The sequence below is a fragment of the Balaenoptera physalus genome (assembly GCF_965194825.1).
Source record: "Balaenoptera physalus genome assembly, chromosome: 12".
NCBI classification, from domain to species: domain Eukaryota; kingdom Metazoa; phylum Chordata; class Mammalia; order Artiodactyla; family Balaenopteridae; genus Balaenoptera; species Balaenoptera physalus.
Window position 1 is genome coordinate 71475207 of NC_138897.1, and position 25262 is coordinate 71500468.

General features: G+C 46.9%; 1 protein-coding gene across 6 annotated transcripts in view; it reads right to left on the reverse strand.

Annotated features, from left to right (window-relative positions):
- SPECC1L (sperm antigen with calponin homology and coiled-coil domains 1 like) overlaps positions 1-17456 on the reverse strand; it is a 121292-nt gene extending 103836 nt beyond the window's left edge. For 3 of the 6 annotated variants that reach the window (XM_082416270.1, XM_082416271.1, XM_082416265.1), the window contains exon 1: positions 17324-17456. The gene's annotated coding sequence lies outside the window, so the exon portion shown is untranslated. Of the gene's footprint in view, positions 1-13529; positions 13642-17323 lie in introns of all 6 variants that reach the window. The other 3 variants (XM_082416266.1, XM_082416267.1, XM_082416268.1) reach the window with 2 other exon arrangements.
- Positions 17457-25262: the final 7806 nt, after the last annotated feature.

The window sequence follows — 25262 nt, forward strand, 5'->3', positions numbered from 1 at the left end:
TTAGAAACAACTAGAAGCTCCCTGCATTTTTCAAACTTAGAACCATAAGTCTTCTCCTTCTTACTGCTTTGAAAAAAATAACAACAACAACAAAAAAACCCTAATCTTATACTAGGACCTCTTTAGATCCATTTCTGGAGATCTTTTTAATACAAGTCGATAAAGGGCCGTTAAACTACTGCTGATACTTAACATTCCAGACAAGTGACAAGGCTGGAAAAGGACAGCCTAAAAGAATTTCTGGCTATAGTACACAAATGGTTTTTCCAGATTTAGTCCAAAACAAATTGGTTCCCAAAGTTCAAACTCCCAGAATGCAAGAAATTTTGAGTCTCCTCTCCCTCTTCAGCCATATTTACAAAAAGAAAATGTTTATTCATGACCCCTCCAAACCATGGCTTTATGCTCAGATTTCTGGCAGGCAGTTACAAAATTGCACAATACTGTATTCATAAAATTAACTGTCGGCCATATTTTTAATTAAAAATATCAATTCAATATATTTGTACATTTATAACAAACTGTGATCTGAAATACAAAATGAAACATTTTCTTTTATTTTACTAATCATTCAAATGTAACAATGTAATAAATCCTTTAATAATAAGCTAAAAATTTTAGATTTGAGAAATGTTTTGCCAATGGCACAAAGAAAGTCTTTCCAAACTAAACAAGTTAAAATAAATTAGAATTTGAATTCAGTGTAATAAAAATTGAAATCTTTTTTCAATAAGCACTTCACTGATTAGATAACATGAAAATCAATAAAAAATACTAAGGAGTACTTTTTTCTTATATCTACTGATTATAAGGTAGTGGTCTCAACAGTGGGTAATTTTGCCCTCTAGGGGACATTTGGCACCGTCAGTAGACATTTTTGGTTGTCACAACTGGGTGAGAGGCCAGGGATGCTGCTAAACATCCTACAATGCACAGGATACTCCTCGCAACAAAGAACTATAGGGCTCCCAAAATCAATAGTGTCAAGGCTGAAAAACTCTGGCGTGAAAAGATTAGTTTAAACCGAGGAGGGAAGGGAGATGTTCGTCTTTCTGCAGCAGACTATAAATACAGTCTCATCTGCACAGACATTGTGTTGAGCTGAGAAAGCCAACTCAAAAGAATTGACTGAAAGAGCAGGGAACGTGTATGACATGGGGCCTATTACACCCTTGATTTCCATCCACATTTTCTGGGAAAGGACAGACAGCTCAAAGAAGGCTCTCTCTGATCTCCCAGAATGAAATGTAAGGAGAGTCACAGGGACTCACTGCTGACCTGCACCTCCTTCTGTGGTGTCCTAGCTAGCTGCCTGGCGGACCGACAATCCCAAATGGATGGTGAAAATCCACTGTTCTCCAGTCCATCTGAAACCTCACTGGCAAGAGGGAAAGCAGGGAACTAAACCCTGAGGGCCCCCTGCATGCCAAGCACTGTGCTGGGGATTCCACACACACAGCATTTCATTCAACCCTCCTTCACCTTGAGAGGTAAGGATGACCTCAGAGCAACCGTGAAAAGGATCACCTGAGCCTCCCACAGCTCCGACGCAAGGGTAGGGGTCTGAACAGGTCTGACTCCAGATGCCCCAGGACAGCACCACAGCAGGGTAGCTCCCTAGGCTGTCTTCCTCAATCTCAGGTGCGGCCTGCACAGTGAGACACTGAGCCACGGTAGAGACTCGTCCCGGCCCCCCAGTGCAGGTCTTGGCTGACAGCATCCCCTCGTCTCCGTGCCCACCACCCCTGCCAGCCCTGCTCCAGCTCCTTCTGTGTCAGGGAAGAATCACAGCCTGGCGACCTGAATCCCGCCCCTCCCCCCCCCCCCCCACCTCTCCAGGCGCCTGCCTACCTGCCTCAGGCCAAACGCCTGGCTCCCACCCTCTCCCTACCCCTTGTCTGATGCAGCCACGCTCTTTCCAACACCTACACTTCCACTCGGCCTTCCCGCCCCAAGAGCCCCTTACGGTCTTCTCCCACGTCACGCCAAGACTCTGTCTCCAGGCACTGCGACCACAGCACCCACCTCACTGTATTTCATCCCAGCAACATTTGAGACATACTTAGACTAAAAAATATTCGCTCTTTACCCTAAATTCAAATGTAGGTGGGCGTCCTGTATCTTACCTGGCAACCCTAGGCCCTGCACACAGACCGGCCAACAGGGAGCAAAGGGCAGCGCCAGCGCTGGGAGAGGAGGGAGCAGAACACGGGGACGAGACACAAGGTGAACCGGGACGAGAACGATGGGCAGAAGCTACACAGAGAACAGCAAGAACACTAAGCCCGAACCGCAGAGCTCAACAGTCAGTCCTCCACAAAACGGCCCGATCCAGAACTCCAAAGCCACTCTCCAGGGCTCCCTCCAGCAGCCGGGGTCTAGAGCAGCACGTTTCTTTCATGAAACCAGACCCCTGTGCAGGGCCCTTTGTCCGCTTCGCGCAGCTCCCTCCCACGGGCGCGTTATTCCCCCAAGTCCAGTGTCCACTGGTTGAAAACCCCTCCTCCTTCAAAGCTATCTTGGAGGACAAGCAGTTCAAGTCCCTCGAAGCCCAGCTCAGAGGACCTGGGTCACACGAAGCCCTGCCCCCAGACTGTCCCTCCAGCACCATCAACACGCCCTCAGGGCAGCCACGTGGAGGCTTCTCAGCCTCACCAGGACCGCAAGGTGCATAGAGCAGGTGAGGCAGGGCCAGTGCCAAAGGCATCATTTAAGAACTACACAGAGAAGGGAACCAAACACCCGACAGGCAGACAAAATCGGAGCTAGGATGCGAAGAGCCCAAGCCACTGCTGAAAGGACAAGCGTGTCAGAAGGAAATCCTGGAAGCGCTCTCGAGACACCTGTTACCCAGTTTATAGCCTGTCACACCACATCCTGCAACTGGGGGTAGAACTTCTACTCACTTATCAGTGGCAGGATGAGGATGTAAGAGGAAAAAAGAGGAAAACCATGGCAAGCACTTCCTTCTGAGTTCCAAATGTCATGGTGCACCCATCCCTGTGAAAATGCCGAGACTCACCATATAACTCAATTACACTGACTTTGCTGTTGCCAATTTAGGATCATGCTGTTTGTCTTTACTGCGTGAGTAATGTATTACAAAGTCCAAGCACCGAACTTAATTAGGTGTCAGAATTTCAATACAATGCAACCAACAGGGTATCAAGAAAATAGAATGTGTAAAATAAATGTTTCTTCCTAATGCTTCATTCTAATTTTTAACAAGTAAAATTTCAGAACAATGTTACCTGATTTAGCAAACTCTGAGCTTCAGTAACAGGTTACTAGTAACATATTAAGAGTAATAGAGACTTCCCTGGTGGTTCATTGGAAGGTGGTCCAGTGGTCCACCTTCCAATGCAGGGGATGCAGGTTGGATCCCTGGTCTGGGAACTATGATCCCACATGCCACCGGGCAACTAAGCCCGTGGGCCACAACTAGAGAACTTGCGCACCACAGCTAGAGAGCCCGCGTGATGCAAACTACAGAGCCCATGTGCTCTGGAACCTGCGCACCACAGCTAGAGAAGAGAAAACTCACACACCACAACTAGAGAGAAGCCCATGCGCAGCAACAAAAAGATCCCACATGCGTCAACGAAGATCCCACGTGCCGCAACTAAGACCCAACGCAGCCAAAATAAATAAATAAATAAATTTAAAATCTTAAAAAAAAAAATAATAGACTCTCATACATACAGCACAGCAGCTCACCCCAAACTCAGCAGATGGGGGTCTTCAGATTCTAATCCTTCAAAACTATTTCTTAGGTTTAAAACATTACCCCCAAAATTACCAAATCCTGTCTCTGAGAACATTGCCTATCTAATCTGATTTACTGCAAATGAGTAATTTAACTATTTCAGCTTTAAAAACAACCATCCTGGGCTTCCATGGTGGCTCAGCGGTTAAGAATCTGCCTGCCAATGCAGGGGACATGGGTTTGAGCCCTGGCCCGGGAAGATCCCACATGCCGTGGAGCAACTAAGCCCGTGCGCCACAACTACCGAGCCTGTGCTCTAGAGCCCATGAGCCACAACTACTGAGCCCGCGTGTCACAACTATTGAAGCCCACGCGCCCCTAGAGCCCGTGCTCTGCAACAAGAGAAGCCACTGCAATGAGAAGCCCGCGCACCGCAACGAAGAGTAGCCCCCACTTGCCGCAACTAGAGAAAGCCCATGCGGAACAACGAAGACCCAACGCAGCCATTAATTAATTAATTAATTAATTGAAAAAGAAAAAAAGACACAATGCAGGCAAAAATAAATTGAAAACAAACAACCAACCATCCCTTCTAAGGACTGCAAAACACATACAGATTTTTATAAGAGAGAGAAGAGCAGCATTGTTCTGGGCCATAACACTAAACACAGAGCACGGTGCCAGAAGGCAGATCTCCAACTAGCAGCCTGGGACACTGCGGCTGTGCACTCAGGAATTCACAGTCTAGTGGAAAGAACCCAGATTATTCCGGTAGAACCTGGGTTCAAGTGCCAGCTCCACCACTTACTAGTTATGTGGCTCTGGGCATGTTTACTCACGTCCAAACTTCAGTCCTTGCACCTCTAGGTGGAGGCTAAGAGCTCCTACACAGGACTGCTACAGGAACCACACCAAACAGCACACTGCTATCCTCCCTACACCACAGAGGTGAGTTCCCTGTACCCTAACTTCTCACTTCTTCTTTCCAACTCCTCACACCATCAGCAGAAAAGAAGAGCTCTCTCCCTCCCAGGACAATCCCCAGGGCTGCTCTGCTCTGCTCCATCTTCCAGACAACTAAAAACTCCACGGTCCACTCCAGGTGTGTGCCACCCGCTCTGGGGCCTAACCACTGCTGCTGTCACCCCGTGGGGTCTAACTCAGCACGGCCTTTCTTTGCCTTCCTCATTCAGTGGGTCACTAACTTGCACTTGCCCTTCCTCTGTCCCTGGTGTCCAGCCCTCTCCTCACTCACTCCCTCGCCCAGTGTGAGTCTCCCCACCGGCCTTTCATCACACCTCCTGGCTGACACACATCTCTCTCTGAGCCTTTCTGCATGCTTTCAATCCCTTCTATCCTTCCATCTTTCTTCTTTTTGAATTGTTGTCTTTTAGGATGGGGTTTTTGTAAAAGATTCTTTATTAATTAAATTAGAAAATAACAGAAAAAACTCTGGGCCTGGCTTCCCAGGCCCTCTAATCAGTCCTCTCTGCTTCCTGTTTCCCTATGACCGAGGACAGACAGCAAACTACAGTCCATGGGCCAAATCCGGCTCATCACTTGTTTTTGTACAGTCCACAAACTAAGAATATTTCTTGCATTTTTAAATGGTTGGGGAGAAAAAAAAATCAAGAGTATTTTGTGACATCAAAAACTATACAAAATTCCAGTTTTCAGATCCACTAAGAAAATTTTATTGAAACACAGGTATACTCATTCATTCATGTATTTCTATGGCTACTTCTGTGCTGATTAGTTGCAACAGAGACTATATGGCCTGCAAAGTCAAAAACATTTACTACCTGGATCTGGAAAAAGCCCGTCAGTCTCTCAGTCTCTACTGAGACTATAATGATATGCCTTCCCCTCCTCTCGGTTGACTTTGACTTTCTTCTTCTTTTCTTTTTTTTTTTTTTGGCCGCGCCATAGAGTCTTAACCACTGGAGTGCCGGGAAGTCCCTTTGTTTTTTTTTGGGTTGACTTTCATATAGAACTACAGGTGACTAAATTCCCCACCTCAGGAATGTTTTCCCCTTTTCCAAATCCTAACCATTACCAGCAGCTTATGTGGAAGCAGGTAAGCAAAACATTCCTTGTTACTATACAGATTGAGGCCTTGGTGATGCTGTCCCCGTGTTTACAAGGGACGGCTGATGACCCCTTATTCACTTCCAATCTTTCACAGCGGGCTGGCAGGCTAGCAGCTAGGAAAGAGAGCATGCAATATAGGGTACTGAAAGAAATGATCAAGGAAGCCATGGGAATAATGTGTCTGTCCTGTACCACAATGTCATCATTTACGTGTTACCAGTATAGGTGAAAGTCAAAAAGATACCAACTCAAAACAGCAGAATTTCAAAAAGAAATCAGGAAGAAAAAGCTGATGAGGGGCAGAAGGGGATGAGGAGAAAACCGACAACTTAGAGACTCTCACAAACTGTGGTTAGTGGAAAACTGTGGAGACCCTAGCGTTAAAGGGGCAGGCAGCCCTCCCCCGGAGGCCAAAGCAGCCTAAGAAGGAAGGTCCCTATGAAGCTGGAACCTCAGCTCATCGGGTGTCCTCACCCCCTCGAGCTGCCACGCTACATAAGGTGGCCTAACCCCAGGGATCACTACCTCCTTGCACACCATCTGGGAACAAATAAGAAATAAGAAACCTGGAATGCATCTCTGTGACTAGTCTCAGATAGGAAACCCTGACCTTTTGAAGGCAAGATGCTTTCACCTCAAATTTTTTTCAACTTTACTGAGATATAATTGATAAATAAAACTGTAACACATTTAAAATGTACATCATGGCGACTGATGTACATATACATTGTAAAAGGATTCCCACCACCTAGTTAATTAATATGTCACCTCACATATTTATCTTTTGTTCCTGTGTGTGAGAAGCAGATTTTGGAAGGGTGCAGGTGCTGTCAAAGGTTAGAATCTGATCCTATTGTCCACAAGTTCCCGGGAAGAGGAAAACTCTGAAAGACAGACTCTGGAAGACTTGCTTCTGTAGCAGAAGAGGGAATTTGGGCTTAAAGTGTCCCCACAGCACAGCAGGGCTCTTCCAAGGGCAACAATACAGTCCTGAGCTGAAATAAATCATCTGATTTACACTGTCTGGATCCAGGAAGACAGGAGTCCCAGGTAGACTGTCCTCCTCAGAGGAGCTGGTAGGGTACTGTGTGCAGTTCTAGAACCACACTGTGAGGAGAAAATCTAATAACCAGCCTGTCTCCAGTCCAGAGAGCTCTGAAAACTCAAGTAAGTGAGACTTTCAACTCGGTAAGTGAAAACAGTCGTTTTCAAACTTCAAAAGGTCCAGAAGGCAGGAATAGGACTAGAGAGTGAAAGTTATCAAGCGACAGATTCCGAGGCAACTAATAATCAGCGATGTCCCTACACCAACCGAGCGGCCTTAAAACTGGTTGGGTCCTCCCCTCGCCGAAGGCACTCAAGCAGGGCCGGGAGGACTGCTCGTCATCAGACACCAGCTGAATGTTCGGCTCCTGCACTAACTTCGGTTAGCTAGATACTTGAACAGTCACAACGCTTCAGCTCTCAGGGCTCCAGGTAACAGTGGTGCAACGTCAACTGTTATTTAAAGAGCATCACATTGAACTTACACGGGGTAATTTGCTGGGCTCACTTTCTCACTTGCCTGTTTCCTGAGGGAATCTCTTTCTCAGGGCAGCCACCAGCCACCCCCATCACCTGAAATGTCCCAAGCTCGCTTCTGATGCAGCATGGCACATATATCTAAGTTCCAGTATCCTGACAATTAAAAAAAAAAAAAAAAAGTATGTAGACAAAAGACAAAGAAACCAGTAACTGCTATGAAAAAATTAATCAGCTGTTTGAGAGATAACAGGTCATTCTTCCTCTTGACCTCACTATGCTCTGAAGCTTCACCTGCAAAGATGTTCAGAGACTGAGAACCCTTCACAGAAGTCACTCTCTGGCGTCAATACAGACCCTGCTGCTGCTGACCACCCTCTCCCCACCTGCAGGACTCCCTGGCCGGACAAGGTGCAGCACCTATGCAATCACATGTGACGAGGAATGAAACAGCATAGGAACCTTGGGTGGTTATCCCTGAGGATAATGACCCTTGGGTGAGAAAGTAAACACTGCGTTAGCGTTTCAGCAGAGACTCTCATACTTGCATAATAAATCCCCCCCTTAGCCTACAGGATATACTCTTCAATTTTTATTTCCCGCTTAAAAAAAAATCACTACAGAAATAGTATTGGAAAAAATTATAAATTCCAAATTCATACTTCACTGTCACTTTATTTAAAATAATGTGTATACTGCATATGTGAGAAAAACGAACCAATCAAACAAAATCATCATTAACTACTATCAAGTGACCATCCCATATGTAAAACTTGCCTCTGAGTGGCTTAAGGGAGAAGAGGCATGAAATTAGGAAGAGAAGAGAGGGGGCCCAGCCAAGCGCTCAGGCAAGAAAGGGTGTAGGAGGAGGCAAAGAAGAGGACCTCAGTAAGACCAGGCAGGCATCAAGGTCAGTCCCCCAGCCATCGTCCTATGACACCCCCACAGCCTTTGTCACTAGTTGCCCCTTCAATTCTTGGGCAGTTTTTCATACGTGGAGCCAAATGTCAGTGCAACTATAACTACCATTTACTAGGGAACCTGCCAGAGCAGCACAAAATAAGTCCAGCCCTCTTTCCATGTGAAAGCTCTTCAAATATTTCAATTATAAGAGAAACAATGCCCTACACAGTCTTCTATTCTCCAGGCTAAATGGCACTGTCGTTCCTTCAACCATATGGCAAATGCATTCCAGTTGAAAGGCAGCATATTACAGCGAAAAGAACATAGGACTTTTAGTCAGAAAACTGGGCTCAAGTCCAAGCTTGGCCCCTGGTTAACTCTGTATTCTTAACCTCGTTTCCTCATTTATAAAATTAAGGAAAATAACTACCTTAAGCTGTATGGTGAGAGGACCGTATTTAATGAAAGGTACACATGAAATGTATGCTTTTTCAGCCATGCTGCCATGGATGCTCATTAGATTCCACAGTACTAATAACCTAAACCTCATAAACCTTATGAATTAAATTAGTTTTATAAATAAAGTTTTGGAACCCAACCCAACTAAGCACATGTGTGGTGGGGGAGGACAGCGAGAAGCAAAGGCAGGAGAGGAGGTGACTAAGATCCCTGTACTGCTAGACAGTATGCTGGTTGGCATTTATATTCTACACTAGACCTTCAGAGATATTACTTTAACATAAACTTGCAGATTGTGTTTTGTTCTGAATTTTTATAAACGAACATTAGTAACTGAATTGCCCAAAAAAGTTTTCTGCAAAATAATGTTTTATTCATTAGAGTGACATTCTGATTATTAATAGATGACTAGCATTCCATCATGATGGAGCTGGTCTGGATGAGCAAGACTTTGACCTGGATGGGTAACATGAAGGGTGAATAACCGTGTGTCTAAAATGTGCATTTCTAACTTCATTTCAAAGTCAAATATAAAAAAACAAAATCAGAACCGAAATTCTTATTTTAACTGCATTACCACTAGGGCCAACATAGAAGGGTCAGTGCAGGCCAAACTAGGCTGCATATCAATATAAATCTGCCCTTATTGGGAGGGAATTCCCTCCAGGCCTAACCACTCTAGATGACCCAGATTATTTTCCCTAAGCATCACCATGAATAATTTAAAGTAGGCTTTACTGGAGGGACAATCTCAATAATTCATAGGGCAATATAACAAACACAGAAAAGTTCAGGAAGAAAACAAGAGTCTTGACTGGGCCCAGAAGTTTTGCCATGTCCCCCAAAAGTACTCTCAACTGCATCCATCAGAAACATCCAGCACATATATCTCACCTGGTTTTTGGGGAACGATGTCTATTACTTGTCAACAGAATAAGAGGATTTGGATACAATTTATAAATGTGCAAACTTTGCTACCAAGGACTCATATGTGGATCTCCTAGAACTCCATATCCACATTAACCAATTGGGTCTTTTTTTTTTTTTTTTTTTTCCTTTTTTTTTTTTTTATGAAAATGTTTCTACTTTCTCCTGCAAGATTATTAATACTAATACTGACTTAAAGTAACTTGTAACAACATTTAGGGCAATCTAGCCTTTGGTACTTCATATACACTACTCAGAAAGCCCCCACAGACTCAAACTGCAATGGTAAAACCCTAGGCTATGCTACTTGTTTATTTCCTGACTTTCCACCCCTGCCCCTATTAGACAGTAAACTCTAAGAGTGCAGGGTGTTTTGTTTGTTTTGTTCATGATGTTGCCTCAGAGCCTAGAACAGTGCCTGGTCCATCATAGCCTTTTATTATCTGCTGAATTGAATGAATAAACAGTATATTTATACTATGGAATATTACTATGAAGCCATTAATCACAATGAGTCAGAATGATACCAGCTGATTTAATGGACTTTCCAGAAGTATTAAGTGAGGAAAACAAAAAGCAGAAGTGCCAAAAATATCCCATGTTTTAAAAAGTATGCCCTGAAAACCCATACATTGATCAGGAAGTGGAGAACTTAGAATTTGACACACTGCTGGAGGGACTGTAAGATGGAGCAGCTTTGAAAAACAGTTTGTGGTTCCTCAAAAAGTTTAACATTGCTACCATATGACCCAGTGATTCCACTTCTACGTATACACCTAAGAGAACAGAAAACATCTGTCCACACAAAAACTTGTACATGAATGTTCACAGCAGCATTATTCATAATATCCAAAAGTGGAATAAACTAGGGACTTCCCTGGTGGTCCAGTGGTTAAGACGCTGTACTTCCAATGCAGGGGGTGCGGGTTCAGTCCCTGGTTGGGGAACTAAAATCCCACATGCTGTGTGGCCAAAAAATTAAAAAAAAAAAGAAAAGAAAAGTGGAATAAACTAAATGTCCATCAACTAATGAATAGATAACAAAATATGGACTATTATTTAGCCATAAAAGGAATGAAGTACTAATGAATGCTACAACATGGATAACCCTTAGAAACATTATGCTAAATGAAAAAAACCACACAAAAGGCCACATATTGTCTGATTCCATTTACATCCAGAACAGACAAGTCCAGAGAAAGTAGATTAGTGATTGCCAGGGGCTTGGGGGAGTGGAGAATGGGGAGTGACTGTTGCTGGGTACAAGGTTTCTTCCTGAGGTGATGAAAATGTTCTGGAATTAGAGAGTGGTGCTCAATGCACAACTCTGTGAATGTACTAAAAACCACTGAGGTGTGCAATTCAAAAAGCATGGCAACCTAAATGTCGATCAACACAGGAATGGATAAAGAAGATGTGGTACATATATACAATGGAATATTACTCAGCCATAAAAAAGAACAAAATCATTCCATTTGCAGCAACATGGATGGACCTAGAGACTGTCATACTGAGTGAAGTAAGTCAGACAGAGAAAGACAAATATTATATGATATTGCTTATATGTGGAATCTAAAAAAAGGGAATAAAATGAACTTATCTACAAAATAGAAATAGAGTTACAGATGTAGAAAACAAACTTATGGTTACCAGGGGGTCAGGAGGGAGAGATAAATTGGAAGATTGGGATTGACATATACACACTACTATGTATAAAACATTGATAGATAACTAATAAGGACCTACTGTATAGCACAGGGAATTCTACTCAGTACTCTGTAATAGCCTATGTGGGAGGGGAATCTGAAAAGGAGTGGATATATGTGTATATATAGCTGATTCACTTTGCTGTACACCTGAAACTAACACAACATTGTAAATCAACTGTACTCTAGGGACTTCCCAGGTGGTCCAGTGGTTAAGAATCCATCTTCCAATGCAGGGGACACGGGTTCCATCCCTGGTTGGGGAACTAAGATCTCACAAGCCTCAGGGCAACTGAGCCCGCACACCGCCAACTACTGAGCCCACGCGCCACAACTAGAGAGAAGCCCATGCACCACAACTAGAGAGAAGCCCGCACGCCGCAACTAAAGATCCCACATGCCACAACTAAGACTGGATGCAGCCAAAAATAAATTAATTAAATTAAAAAAAATATATACTCCAATAAAAATTTAAATAAACAAATAAATAAATTTGACTCATTTAAGTTGGAAAATAACAAAAAGGATGAACTTTATGGTATATGAATTATACCTCAATAAAGCTGTTATTTTTAAAAACCATACATCTTTGCAAATGAATACATGAATGAATATATGCATACATGATTCTTGTATTCAAACGAATGCATGAACGATGAAGAGTGGTATGAAAGGTTGACGTTCCTGGTGGTGGAGTTCGGGGGAGGGGAGAGTGGGGTGGGGAGAGGAGACAAGTGTTGAGGCAAGAAGGAAGAGATAAACAAAAAAAGACTAAAAAATCCAAGGCTGGTGGCCTTGAGTGGCAGGGGCCGGGCAAAGTTGAGTAAGTACGCAATGAGGTAAGCTTGAGGAATAAAAATGAGGGGGACTTCCCTGGCGGTCCAGTGGTTAGGACTCAGCGCTTTCACTGCAGAGGGCCCAGGGTTCAATCCCTGGCCAGGGAACTAAGATCCTGCAAGCCTTGCGGCTCGGCCAAAAAAAAAAAAAAAAAGAATAAAAATGAGGGAACTAGGGTTTAAAAATCCAGCAGGTAATTTGTAACAGGGCAGAGAAAGCACACTTGACTAAGTGTAATGATGTGACGGAGTTTGCAGAAATGCAGAGGCCAGAAAGGGAAAAGGGCAAGAACACGGGACAGAAGATTTAAGACTGACCCTAACCAGGGACTTCCCTGGCAGTCCAGTGGTTAGGACTCGGTGCTTTCACTGCTGGAGCCTGGGTTAAATCCCTGGTCAGGGAACTAAGGTCCAGCAAGCCACCAGGCCAGGGCTGGGGGATTGGGGCGGGAGGCTGGGGGAGACTGATCCAAACCCACCAAGGTTTAAAATGTGCAAGGAGAAGACTCAATAGCTCCTGCTCAAGGACTCTTGGGCCTGGTGGGGTAGAACAAACTATGACCAGGAGACGCTTCCAGGGAAAGAAGGGAGTGGGACTCAGGACACTGGCGTCTCCTACATGGGAGGACAGGGGCATCTCTCGGAAGAAAGTGTCCAGTTGTGACTGTTCTGGAAAAAAGCAGCCCCAACAAACTGCTTCAGGACTTCCCAGGGGACGAGGTGCCCCTGGAAAATGGCTGAGTTGGGACTTTCCCCAAGAACATGAGAAGTGAGAGAGGAAGAAAGGGACAACTTTCATTTTTAAAAAGTATTTCTTGACAAATCCTAACACTGCCGTCAGTTTCTTTGCCTCTTTCCCAAGCTTAATCAGGGTCTTTTTTTTTTTTCCTTTTGTACAAACTCAGTTCTTTTGAAAAGAAGTATAATACGGGGCTTTTTTTTTTTTTCAAGAGACAAAGTATTTTTCCCCTTTAACATTTCTGTTTTCCCTGGGCTATATGCACAAGAGACGAACTTGAAATTTAATATCTTCATCTCTTAAAACTTTACCATCCAAAAACAACAACAACAAAAACCACCACCACCAAGATGGAAGGTATACAAGGGGAAAAAGGGAAACACCATGAAACAAATGCACATTCCTTCCAGAGCCCGGAACAAAGGTGATATAATAGACATCACAGACAGAGTCTCCTCCGTCAAGAAATTAGATTTTAATTAGACACTAAGACACAATTATATGGACTTTGCAAGTTGGTGTGCATGGCTGGGAGGTGTCTCAGGGGTGGCAAGGCCAAGTGGACCTGGAGTGAAAAGCTCCTCAGGGGCAGGGACTAAGTGACCCACTTCCTCAGGACCCATGCCTGACAAACTACTTACCCAGCAGATGCAACGACACGCACCCCGCTCTGCACTGCAGTGTCCCCGCTGGTGGAGAAGAGCAGACAAAACTAGGGAGCCAAATCCTAACTGGACAGGGTGCTGGACAAGCCTGCAGGAGACAGGATAAGGGATGCCTTTCAGGCCAGGTCCTATCTGAGCAGAGTTTTGAAGGATGAAGTGAGAGAAAAGCTTTTCAGCAGAGGAGACTGGAGAGAGCTCCAAGGACCAAGAGCTCAACGAAGCACGTAAAAGGAGGTGGGGGCAGGACGAGAATGGCAGCCTGAGCCCAGTGACACCAAGCTAAGGATTGGTAGATCTGATTGTAAAGATAGTGGGAGCCATTGAAGGATTTTAAATTGTGCAGAGAGCAGGGCAGTAACCGTGAACAGATTAACATTTTAGAAAGAAAGGCAGGGGCAAACCTCAGGATTTAACCAAAAAATAAAGACAAGAACTACAATGAAGATGTGCAAAAAGGTCAGGAAAAACATTTAACAGATCTGCATTCTCTTCTTCTGGACAAATGTCCTTTACAGAGTTTCCATGTTATCCTTTGAAAATGGAGAACTCAGGTGGGTGAGAGCAGTCAGTCCTCCCAATGTGAACATGAGTATTTGAAGAATTACAGATTGCATTATTAATTTTAATTTGAGACAGTTTTAAAACGTATGCTTGACACACATTATATATTGTAGTTTTGTAAGTACAAAAGAAAATTTACAATAACTCTAAATCTAAATCTAGTAAGATTTTTTAAATCTTTAAAAATTTTTAAGATTTCACAGACACAATGGTCATCTGTTACATTCACTTTGGAACCGGAGAGGGTGCTGGACAGCCACTTCTCCCCTCAGCGTATCTGAAATATAATCTGTAAGCCTAATTTCTTGATGGTCATGGTGTTTCACAGCAAAAAACTGGGGCCACAATACTAAAAGGTTTCGGAGCTGACAGAGAATCCCCACAGGGGTTCTTTACCTCAGCAGCCAGTCTATTCAATACTAACAATTCCAACCACCAGGAGGAATTTCCCTGCCTAGGCTTATACACACACAAAAATATCCTGACATTTTATATCTGGTAGGAAAGGATGATCAGAAGTATCTTTAATACCAAGCAAATTCAACAGAGCCTTCTTAGTTGCCTGTGGATTGGGACAAATGACCACAAAGTAACTCATATTTACTCTTAAAAAGTAATCTATATTTTAATCTTCTCAGCAGCAAAAGCCCCAGGAACTTTTTCACTAAACTCCCTTATAACAACAGCAAAACAATAGATTCTACGTTCTCTTTATTTCTAAAAATACCTTATTGTGATAAGAAAACCAACCTGTAGTTGCCATTTATTACAATCTCATTTACCACCATTTACTATCACCATCATGTCATAGAAGATGCTTTAATTTTAATATCAAGAAAATGACATTTTTTAGAAAGGGAAGTCCTAGTTGAATAAATTTAGTTTTATGAAAAACTCCCTATATTGTCCTCGTTTTTCTTAATACTCTGAAGCCCACTCAACAGTTCATTTCAGGGGTCTGACCAAGAGTCTCCGAGATTGGTTCTCACCAGCTTTACAACACCACCTGGTCTTTGACAAGGGACCACAATGTCATGGAACTGGTGAGAAGGCCCAGTTCTACCCCTGGCTGAAGAGGACTAAGTAGGCAAAGATCCATTAAACATTAAAATTGGCAACTCAAGCTCCTTTCCATCTCCACCCCCAAACCCCACACTTTACAGATGGGGAAATGAAGCCCAGAAAGGAAAACCGACTTGCCCAAAGCCATAAAGCCAAGAGAATTTAACTCACCTACTGACACCCTGCCACTGTTCCTCTACTGAGGTGGACAGTTTGCGTAATGACTATGTACAAGTTAGCCATGTGATTTAAATATCTATATGGTCATACAGCAAATCTTAATGTATTACGAAAACCCACCCTTAATAATAATTTTGAACCAAAGCAATACTATCATCTGAGTCATCTAAAATATAAGATGTACTTTATAAAGTCAGTTATAAAGAGAACCTCTGCTTCAGAGAAATCCCATCTCAAGAGGACACACTGCAGATACACAACCCCAAAAGTTCAAGTTTAAAACAGAAATTTTGATACAAACCTCACCTTAACCAAAACTGCTATAATCACTTCCCACTCACTATGATGCTGAACTGCACACTTAGATATCTGGACTGTTGACAAGGTGCAGAGTGATAAAGCTTTTCTATGGCACAATATTCACTTTCTTTTCTTTTTTAAAAATATTTATTTTATTTATTTATTTATTTTTGGCTGTGTTGGGTCTTCGTTGCTGCGCATGGGCTTTCTCTAGTTGTGGCACGCAGGCTTCTCACTGCGGTGGCTTCTCTTGTTGCAGAGCACGGGATCTAGGTGCACCGGCTTCAGTAGTTGTGGCTCGCGGGCTCTAGAGCACAGGCTCAGTAGTTGTGGCACAAGGGCTTAGTTGCTCTGCGGCATGTGGGATCTTCGCGGACCAGAGCTCGAACCCATGTCCCCTGCATTGGCAAGCAGATTCTTAACCACTGCGCCACCAGGGAACCCCTCACTTTCTTACTGAAAATGAATGTCAAGAAAATCCCTACATACGTAGAGTATGCACAGGTAACTAAAAAGCATTCTCCAGCTATCTCAAGATGCTTGGAGTACACTCATTCAAAGGAGAAAAGGAGACATCTTTCAAGAGAAAAAAATTACTGGATCAGCTATCTCTTTATAGAAAAAAACCTTACCTCGGTCAATACCCTACTTCTCCTTACCCTTCTGCATCGATGTGTCTATTTGATAACCTACCCATATTATAGTGATGTCTGCTGGTATCTACCAAGCCCCAGGCTCTGATTTCATCTCAAGATGCAGCCCCCGGGGTGACAGCAAACATTTTTTAGTCTCTTGCATCTGTTGCAAACTTACAAAACATTATCAGTGGCTTAAGATGATTTTTTTTTTTTTTAATACAACAGACATTTCCCCCTGTGATCAATACAGGACGGCAAATTTATGGGAATTTTCCCTGGGTCCTCCCGTGCTTGCCGGCGAATTACCAAGGGCATTAACGAATCAAGATTCTCTGCGCTTGAATGATCACAGGAGTTACTTGGTTTTGTAAATGGGCCGAAACTGAGTGGAAACTGATTTCTTTTCCAGCCATCTCCAGCGGAGCTGCCCAGAAACGAACTCTGATGTCTTAAACGTAACCACTGAAGCCATACAATGACCACACTGCGGGAAAGGCAGAATTTCCTCGGCAGAACACAAGATTATTCACATCCAACCTGATGCAATTAACCAGGTCTGGAGAAAAAAGGATACTCCTCCTGCTCCGGGCTGACCCCGCCGGCGGAGCTGGGCGCGGGTGGGGGCGCGGCCCGGCGGAAGCAGAGCCCGCAGGAGGCCCGGGTCGGCCGCCCGCCGCGTCCTCGGGCCCGGGGATGGAGGCCGGGGACTAAAGGACTGGGGGCCAGGGGCTATGGGGCGGCGGCCCCAGCCTCTCCTGGGGCGCGAGGAGAGGAGACCGGTGGGCGCGGCCGCAGAACCAGCCGGGCCCCAAGCAGCCGGGACGCCCGCCGGCCGGGGTCGCGGCTTGGGCTGCCCGGGGGCCCGCGAGGGGATGGCGCAGGCGCGCGCCGGGCGGGGGGCCCGGGAGGGGACGGCGCAGGCGCGGGCCGCCGGGGTCTGCGGGCCGCCGGGGCCTGGCCGCGCGGGCGGCGCTGAGGAGAAGGACGCTCCCGCCGCGCACACTCAGGGCACCCGGCCCCGGCTCTTACCGCGCGGCGCCGCCTCGCTTGCTCGCTGGCTCCGGGCTGGGGCCGGGCGGCGAGCTCGCCCGGTGGCGCGGCCCGAATCCGTTGAGTCCGGCCTCAGGGCAGCAGCCAACCCCGCGGCGCCGTTCGCCCGGCCCGCCCAGCCTCCCTCGCGGCCCACGCCCCCAGCCCGCCCCTTGTCCGTCCCACACGGCCGCCGAAGACTGCGCAGGCGCGGCGCTTGCCCCGCCCACATCCGCCGCCGCGCAGGCGTCTACAGCACAGCCCACTCGGCTCGCGTCCCTCCCGGCTCTGGATCGCGCAGGCGCCGTATCATCCGGCCGGCCACAGAAAGTCCTCAGGCAGGCAGTGCGCGTGCGTCAGGCTTCCTGCTCGAGCTCTGGCTGGCGGATGCTCCTGGAGGATGCACTGGGCACTGCCGAGTGATGTGTTCACGCTCCATCATCCCAAAGGCTCGGCTTCGCCCAGAGGTCCACCGTCCATGCTCGGCTTAGCCAAGAGGTCCAACATTCAGGGTCGTATCTATAGCGTGCCAAGGACGGCGCTGGGCTTGAGCTAGACAGTGGTGGGAAAACACAGAAGCCCTGCCCTCCCGGTACTCCCCGGAGATTTTGGGGGAGATAGGATGCAGGTTTTTAAAAAAAGCACAACTTTTTTTTTTAAATTAATTAATTAATTAATTTCTGTCTGCATTTGGTCTTCGTTGCCCCGCGCGGGCTTCCTCTAATTGTGGCGAGTGGGGGCTACTCTTCATTGCAGTGCGTGGGCTTCTCATTGCGGTGGCTTCTCTTGTGGAGCACGGGCTCTAGGTGCGCGAGCTTTAGTAGTTGTGGCACGTGGGCTCAGTAGTTGTGGCTCGCAGGCTCTAGAGAACAGGCTCAGTAGTTGTAGCGCACAGGCTTAGTTGCTCCGTGGCACGTGGGATCTTCCTGGACCAGGGCTGGAACCCGTGTCCCATGCATTGGCAGGCGGGTTCTTAACCACTGCGCCACGAGCGAAGCCCCAACATTTCTTTATTGGTCCTAAGTCTAGACAGAATTTCGTTTTCTTCCTGTGTCATTTTTACTGAGTTATATTTTTGCAGGAAAGTGTCTTTTGTTAATGTTTTCCAAATCATTGGCATAACGTTGTTCATGTAATTCTCTGATGGTTTTTGTTATAATCATTGTTTCTTTTTGTTTCTGAATAAATTTCTAATACATTTACATACTTCAAAAATCAGAAAGCACCTTCTCAACCCCGTCTCCATTGCTGTAGTTCCTCTTCCCAGCTGCAACTAAATGTATTCAGTTTCTTGATAAAAATATTTTTTGAATATAAACAAATATCCAAAATAAGCAGATTGGTTCTTTTTGCTTCCTTTTTTTTTTTTTTTTTTACACAAATGGTAGTCTACTATACAAAATGATCTGTACCTTTCTTTTTAAAACCGGAATAGCCATGATGGTTTAATAGTCTGGAGATAATCAATCATTCAACATTTGTGTAGGACTTAGGTCATGGTCCTCATCACCAGACAGCCTGGGTTTGAATCCGGGCTTCATCACTTACTAACCATTTGTCTTTGCATTTCAGTTTCTTCATCTACAAAATGGGAGCTGTTATGGGTTGGGGGGATTAAGTGGGATAAGGCATGAAGGGAGCTTAGCATGATGCCCAGCACCCAGTAAACACCTGGTGACTGTGAAGGGCATTCATGTTGCATCTGTTTCAGCATTTACAGTTCAAACAGGACTCAACATCATTTAGATCTTCACGCCAGCCCTGTAAGAACTGCATGGAGGACAAGAGATACTTTTTTTATATTAAAGTGCACAAAATAAATATACAACTCAATGAAATACAAAAAAGTGAAGGTCAAGAAAAAGAACTTGAGGGACTTCCCTGGTGGCACAGTGGTTAAGAATCCGCCTGCCAATGCAGGGGACATGGGTTCAAGCCCTGGTCCGGGAAGATCCCACATGCCGTGGAGCAGCTGAGCCTGTGCACTACCACAATGAGAAGCCCACCTGTAGCACCGAAGACACGATGCAGACAAAAATAAGTAAATAAAATGAATAAATTTTAAAAAGTAACATAAAAAGAAAAGAAAGAAGGAAGAGTACAAGAAATGTGAAAGAGAAGGGGGAAAAGGAGGAGGAGGAAAGAAAGTAGTAGTACAATTCGGATTCCATCTTCTAGCTGTCCAGACAAATTATAAAACTACAATAGTTTAAAGATATTGATACAGGAAAAACAAATAAAATGGTAGAAAAGAAAAAAGAAAAAGAACTTGAGCAGTTTGCCAAGTCCCTCCCCTCCCCTGCCAACACTACATCCTCCCCAAATGTAACCACATTCTGACATCTAACTCAGGATGAATATGGGCTGATTTTGAACTTTAAATAAATGGAATTGTATTGTATTGATTTCCTAGGGCTGCCGTAACAAATTACCACAACCTTGGTGGCTTAAACCAAAAGAAATGTATCATCTCACAGCTCTAGAGGCTGGAAGTCCAACATCTAGGTGTCAGCATCTCTGAGTCTCCTCAGAAGGCCCTGGGGGAGGATCCATCCCTTGCCTCTTCTACCTTCTGCCTGCATTTCTTGATGTTCCTCTGCTTGTGGCTGCATCATTCCGATCTCTGCCTTGGTCTATGGCCTTCTCTGTGTTTGTGTGAAATCCCCCTTTGACTCTTATATAAGGACACTCATGATGGCGTTTAGGGCCCACCTGGATAATCCAGGATAACCCCCCATCTCATGATCCTTAATTTATCACATCTGCAAAGACCCTTTTTCCAAATAAGGTAACATTTATAGGTTCCAGGGAAAGACTGGATATCTTTAGGGGGCATTATTCAGCCTACAGCAAGTATCTTTTTGTGTCTACCCTCTTTCACGCAACATGAATTCTGTGAGATTCATCCATCTTGTTGCATGCATCTGTGGCATGCAAAATGAATATCATTTTGGTTGCTGTGTAGTATTGCACTGTATGAATTTACCATTCCATGGTTTATCCATTCTATTGATGGACATTTGGGTTGTCTCCAGTTGTGAGCTATTTGTGGAATGAAAATTGGATTAAGCAAAAAAAGATTCCTGGAGTCTCCAGTGGGAAGCTATAGGCATCCTTGGTACACACCCTTCTAGGTTATCTGATTCTGATTCTGTGGGGGCTTTGGGCCTTATATTGTCTTTGAGCTCTTTTGCAATATTGTAGAAAATTGACAGCAACGCAAATAATTCTTGTCCAGGGACAACCCTCCCCCACAGTGGAAGAACCAGTTTTGCCTCCAAGTTCATTTCAATATTTCTGTTCTATATATGTGTCTGACCTTGGAGTTCTCCTTTGAACTGATGGTAACATCTTACTGGTTCCCTCATTTAACGAATGAGTTAAGTAAACTCTTTGATATATGTTTATTTTATATTTGTATAAGAGTCATGATTTTACCTTTTTAAAACATTACCCTTTAACATTAGGAATAAAGTTCCTATGAACGTCTTTATACACAGCGAAGTACTTTTAATGAACCAAAACTACTAACCTAGATTTTCTGCCATTGAAATTCCAAAGCAAAAGCGCCATTTTCCACCAAGCAGGAGGCTGCTGACACTTCCTGAGTAGGAACCAGGTCTGCTGAACCGCACCTGTGCAGGGTTGGGTGGGTGGGTGGGTGGGAGAGGGTACAAAGATGGTTTTGACCAGGTCCCTAGGCTCTGAGAGCCTTCTCTGCCTGGGACAGCAGTGTAACCTGGTCCTAAATCAGGTGAGATGCTGCTAAAGTGTCCCGGAGAGATCAGCAGGATTCTGGGAGGAGGTGGCATTTGAGGAGGATTTGAGGCAGAGAGCGCCTCCCCCACTAGACCTCGGAATTGGGCTTCTGTAATGTGGACAGGGGCCGGTCACTGCAGCTTTAGGACAGGGAAGTGACATGCTGTGAGATCTTCTTTAGGAAGACGGCCCTCGTGGCACATGCAGGATGGGGAGGGTGACCCTGAGAGTCGAGACCTGGGGAGGCTGGAGGCCTGGCATGGCAATGGGGTCAGAGGAGAGGACACAGATCAGAGGGTGGGGTGCACGGAACTGTCCAGACTTCAGCCCAGTGTGTGGCTGGGCCTCAGCGCTGGGTGGTCCCATCAGCCTTACCACACCTTGGTCCCTTCTCCTCGGCTTGTCAGGACTGGAGGGGCAGAAAGAGCAGGCAATTTGGGCAGCTGCGGGCCAGGAGCAAGAAGGGACCTGGCGAGGTGCCCAGAGCATTTATCACTGTGTAGCCCTTCCCAGGGCCCGGACTCCACGGCCCACAACCACCAAATGGCAGGATTTGGGACACTGTGATGATCAGCCTCAGAGGCTGACACTTCCCCCCCTGGTCAGGCCCCGCCAGCCCTGCAGTGCTGGGGTCTCATCACCACTGAGATGGGTGGAGCGCTGCAGCCCGGAACCCCCTTGAGCTCTGTGCCTCTGGTTTCCTGGTGACCCCCTCAGCTCACCCTGACGCTCACCCCCGACACTGACTGTTCCACTCGGGCCCAGCTGCTCTGTCTGCACCACAGCTGGAGGAGCCAAACAGGCAGGGTCCGCAGGCCAAGTTTTAATCAGAAAACAACTGTCCCCAGCCGTTAGCAAATCATCAGCTCCGAGTGCCAGGACATCAGCTTGGGATTCTTGACATGCCTCTCTTGGAGCCAGGGGTGTGCCGAGTCCCAGGAGAAGTTCAGCTGTCAGCTGAGCAAAGATGTGTCTGCAGACAGAGATGGGCTGCTCACCCTGAGAGGGACTCAGGTACCCAGCAGCCGTGGTCTGAACCCCAGGAAACTCCTTGGGATGCCCAGCTGGCTTGCAGGTGATCCAGAAGAGACACAGAAAGGACACCAACTCAGGACAGGTGTCCCCCCTTCCTCACAGCCCACAGAGATCAGAGATCATGAAACCCTCTTGTTTCACAGTCAGAGAAACTGATGCCAGCAAGAAGGGAACCCATGTACCAGGTCTGCTGGTCTCTGGACTTGAGCCCAAACTCTGGCCGGGACAGCTGTGTGACCTCGAGTAGGGCCCTCAAATTCTCTGTACTTCCAGTTCTTTTGTGAACAATGGCAATTCTCCCACACCGGTCAGGGATGCTGGGGAACTAAATAATAGGTCCCCACCCCAATAAGTGCCCCCCCGGACACCGTGCTTCTCTGCACACGGCAATCGCACGGCTAGTAAACAGTAATGTCTATGGCCCCAGAGACTGTAAGCGTCCCAAGGGCAGGGTCTGGCATGTGGCAAGGGCTCTGGAAATGCTTCCTCTGTCATCTCTCAACTCTAGGTCCCCAACCACAGAAAGCAGTCACCCTTGTGCAGCCTCCTGGTTCAACTCCTTGGGGCCCTCAGGAAACAACGGCATATAGTGGTGGGGACACAGAAGACAAGGGATGATGAGCTGGATAAAGGGATTCCACCCAAATGTGCCTGAGGCTTAACTAGCGCTCCTCAGCCTGTGTGTGCCCCTTCCCAGTGTCAGAGTGAGCAAGTCCCCATTTTACAGGTGAGGAGGGAGTTCCCTGGCAATCTCGCGCTTTCACTGCTGTGGGCCTGGCCGGGTTCAATCCCTGGTCGGGGAACTAGATCCCACAAGCTGTGCAGCACAGCCAAAAAAAAAAATTACAGGTGAGGCTCTGGGAGCTGCATGAGTTGCCCAAGCCTTGGCCTCTGGACCCTGGGCCTTCTCCCTCAGCCGCTGGTGCCCCCGCTTGCAAACTAGTCTCCCGAGAATCCTGCACACATCCCAAGGCTCCGAACATGCCCATGTCTCCTCTTTGAGAATCGAGAATCATCTTCAGGACTCACAGCCCCCCACCTTTCTTTTTTTGGCCAGCACCCAGGCAGTGGCTGTGGTTGGGTCGCCAGAGGAGCCACGGGCCAAGTGTGAACTGGAAGAGATTCCAGTTGACTTGAGGAGGAGGAGGAGGAGGAGGGGGATGGAAAGGAGTTGGTGTGCAGACTGAGCCCTTGGTGACCTGGCTGAACTGGCCAGAGGCCCTGAGAAGGCCTGTCTTGGGACGTGTGGCCTGTGAGGTCCAGCCGGGCACTTGGTGCATCTCATCTGGGGACACACAGAGGAGCAGCCTCGGTCCCCCAGAATGTGCTCATCCATGAGGTTCACTGGTGTGGCCCGGACAAGGAGGGTGATAGCCCCCTGCCCTCGGTGTGATCAGTCAACCACCCTGGGACCCTTTAAGAGGGTCGTTAACCTGGAGCAGCACGGGGAGGACTCGAGTTCCACGCTTGGCTCCACATCCAGGGGTCAGAATAACCAAAGGCCACTGTATTAGTGGACTCAGGCCGCCATAACAATAAATCACAGACCAGGGGCTTAAACAGACATTGATTTTTCTCAAGGTCAATGTGCCATCCGGGTTGGTTCCTCCTGAGGCCTCTACTGCAGCTGAGCCCCTTCTCTCCGTGTCCTCATACGGCCTTTCCTCTGTGAGAAGTGGAGAGAGATCTCTGGTGGCTCTTCCTTTTTTTTTTCAGCCGTGCTGCGTGGCTTGTGGGATCTTAGTTCCCCGACCCAGGGCCCTCAGCAGTGAAAGCGCACAGTCCTAACCACTGGACCACCAGGGAAGTCCCTCTCTTCCCCTTCTTATAAGGCCACCAGTCATATCAGATTAGGGCTCCACCCTTATGACCTCATTTAACCTTAATTACCTTCCTAAAGGTAATCTCTGAACATGGTCACACTGGGTGTTAGGGCTTCAACATGTGAATTTGGGGGACACAATTCAGTTCATAACTACCATGGAGCAGTGGAGTCTAGAAAACCCTGGGGGCCAGAAAGGAGCACAGGGAGGGTGTGGACAATGCCAGCTGGTGGAAGAGGAATTTACCACCCTCTAGTACCCCAGCATGGCACCACCTGGAGGCGGGGTTAGCATGAGATGGCTTGGGTGGGCTAGAAACTCAGAGGCTAGAGGCCAGCCTGCCAGGGTGGACAGGCTCCTGCAGCCGCTGCCCACTGACCAGTAGTCCCAGGAGTCTCTTCCTGGCCGTCACCAGATGAAAGGGCCCTGCTTGGAAAATGCAGATCAGGAGTGCTTATCTAATGAAGAACAAAGACAAAAGTCACAGATGCCGTAGCCTGTTCCAACTAACTTCTGATCACCACCCCGACATTGGAAACGTTATTTTCAGAAAATAGAAGAAACAGCAGCCATTCCCCTCTCCCCATTGCTTCTCCCTCCTTCTGGCCCAGCGACAGTGGAGAGGCTGGGCTTATGGGGGCTGGGGAGCCCCAGAGGGAACCAGGGCAGTGCCACCCAGCAAGGCAGTTTTTAAGTGGTGGTTTTATTTAAACAAGCAGCTGCAGCATCTGTTTCCCTCTGCATGGGTCCTGGTTTCCCACGCTGGCCCTGGGGCCAGGCCTTGGGTTTGGGAGGCCCACGCCCAGGGGTCATTCAAGCCCTCGAGCCCCGGGGAAGCCCCACGTCTGGGGCGGCCACCATCCTGGTGCCCCTTCTTCCCGGGGCTGCTCAGCTGGCAGTGGCTCAGGACCTGAGCCCATGTAGACCATGCTCCTCAGGCCCCTTTCTTGGCCAGAATCCCCTTTGAACCTCCCCATCCCCAGCTGCTGGGCTCGTTTCCACCAAGTGACTGAAAACCCCAAGGGAGAGTTTCTGGTCAGGTCGCCCGGTTCCACCCACAGGAGGGGAACGGAAAGGAGTCGGTGCGTGGACTGAGCCCTTGGTGACTTGGCGGAACTGGCCAGAGAGGCCCTGAGAAGGCCTGTCTTGGGACACGTGGCCTATGAGGTCCAGCCGGGCACTTGGTGCATCTCATTTGGCGACATGCAGAGGAGCAGCCTCAGTCCCCCAAGCAGCTGGTTTCCTTCCCAACCTAGACACATCTGAGACGCACCAGGGCTCCATCTTCCAGGAAACCGTTTACGTGGCTGCCTGTTTGTCAT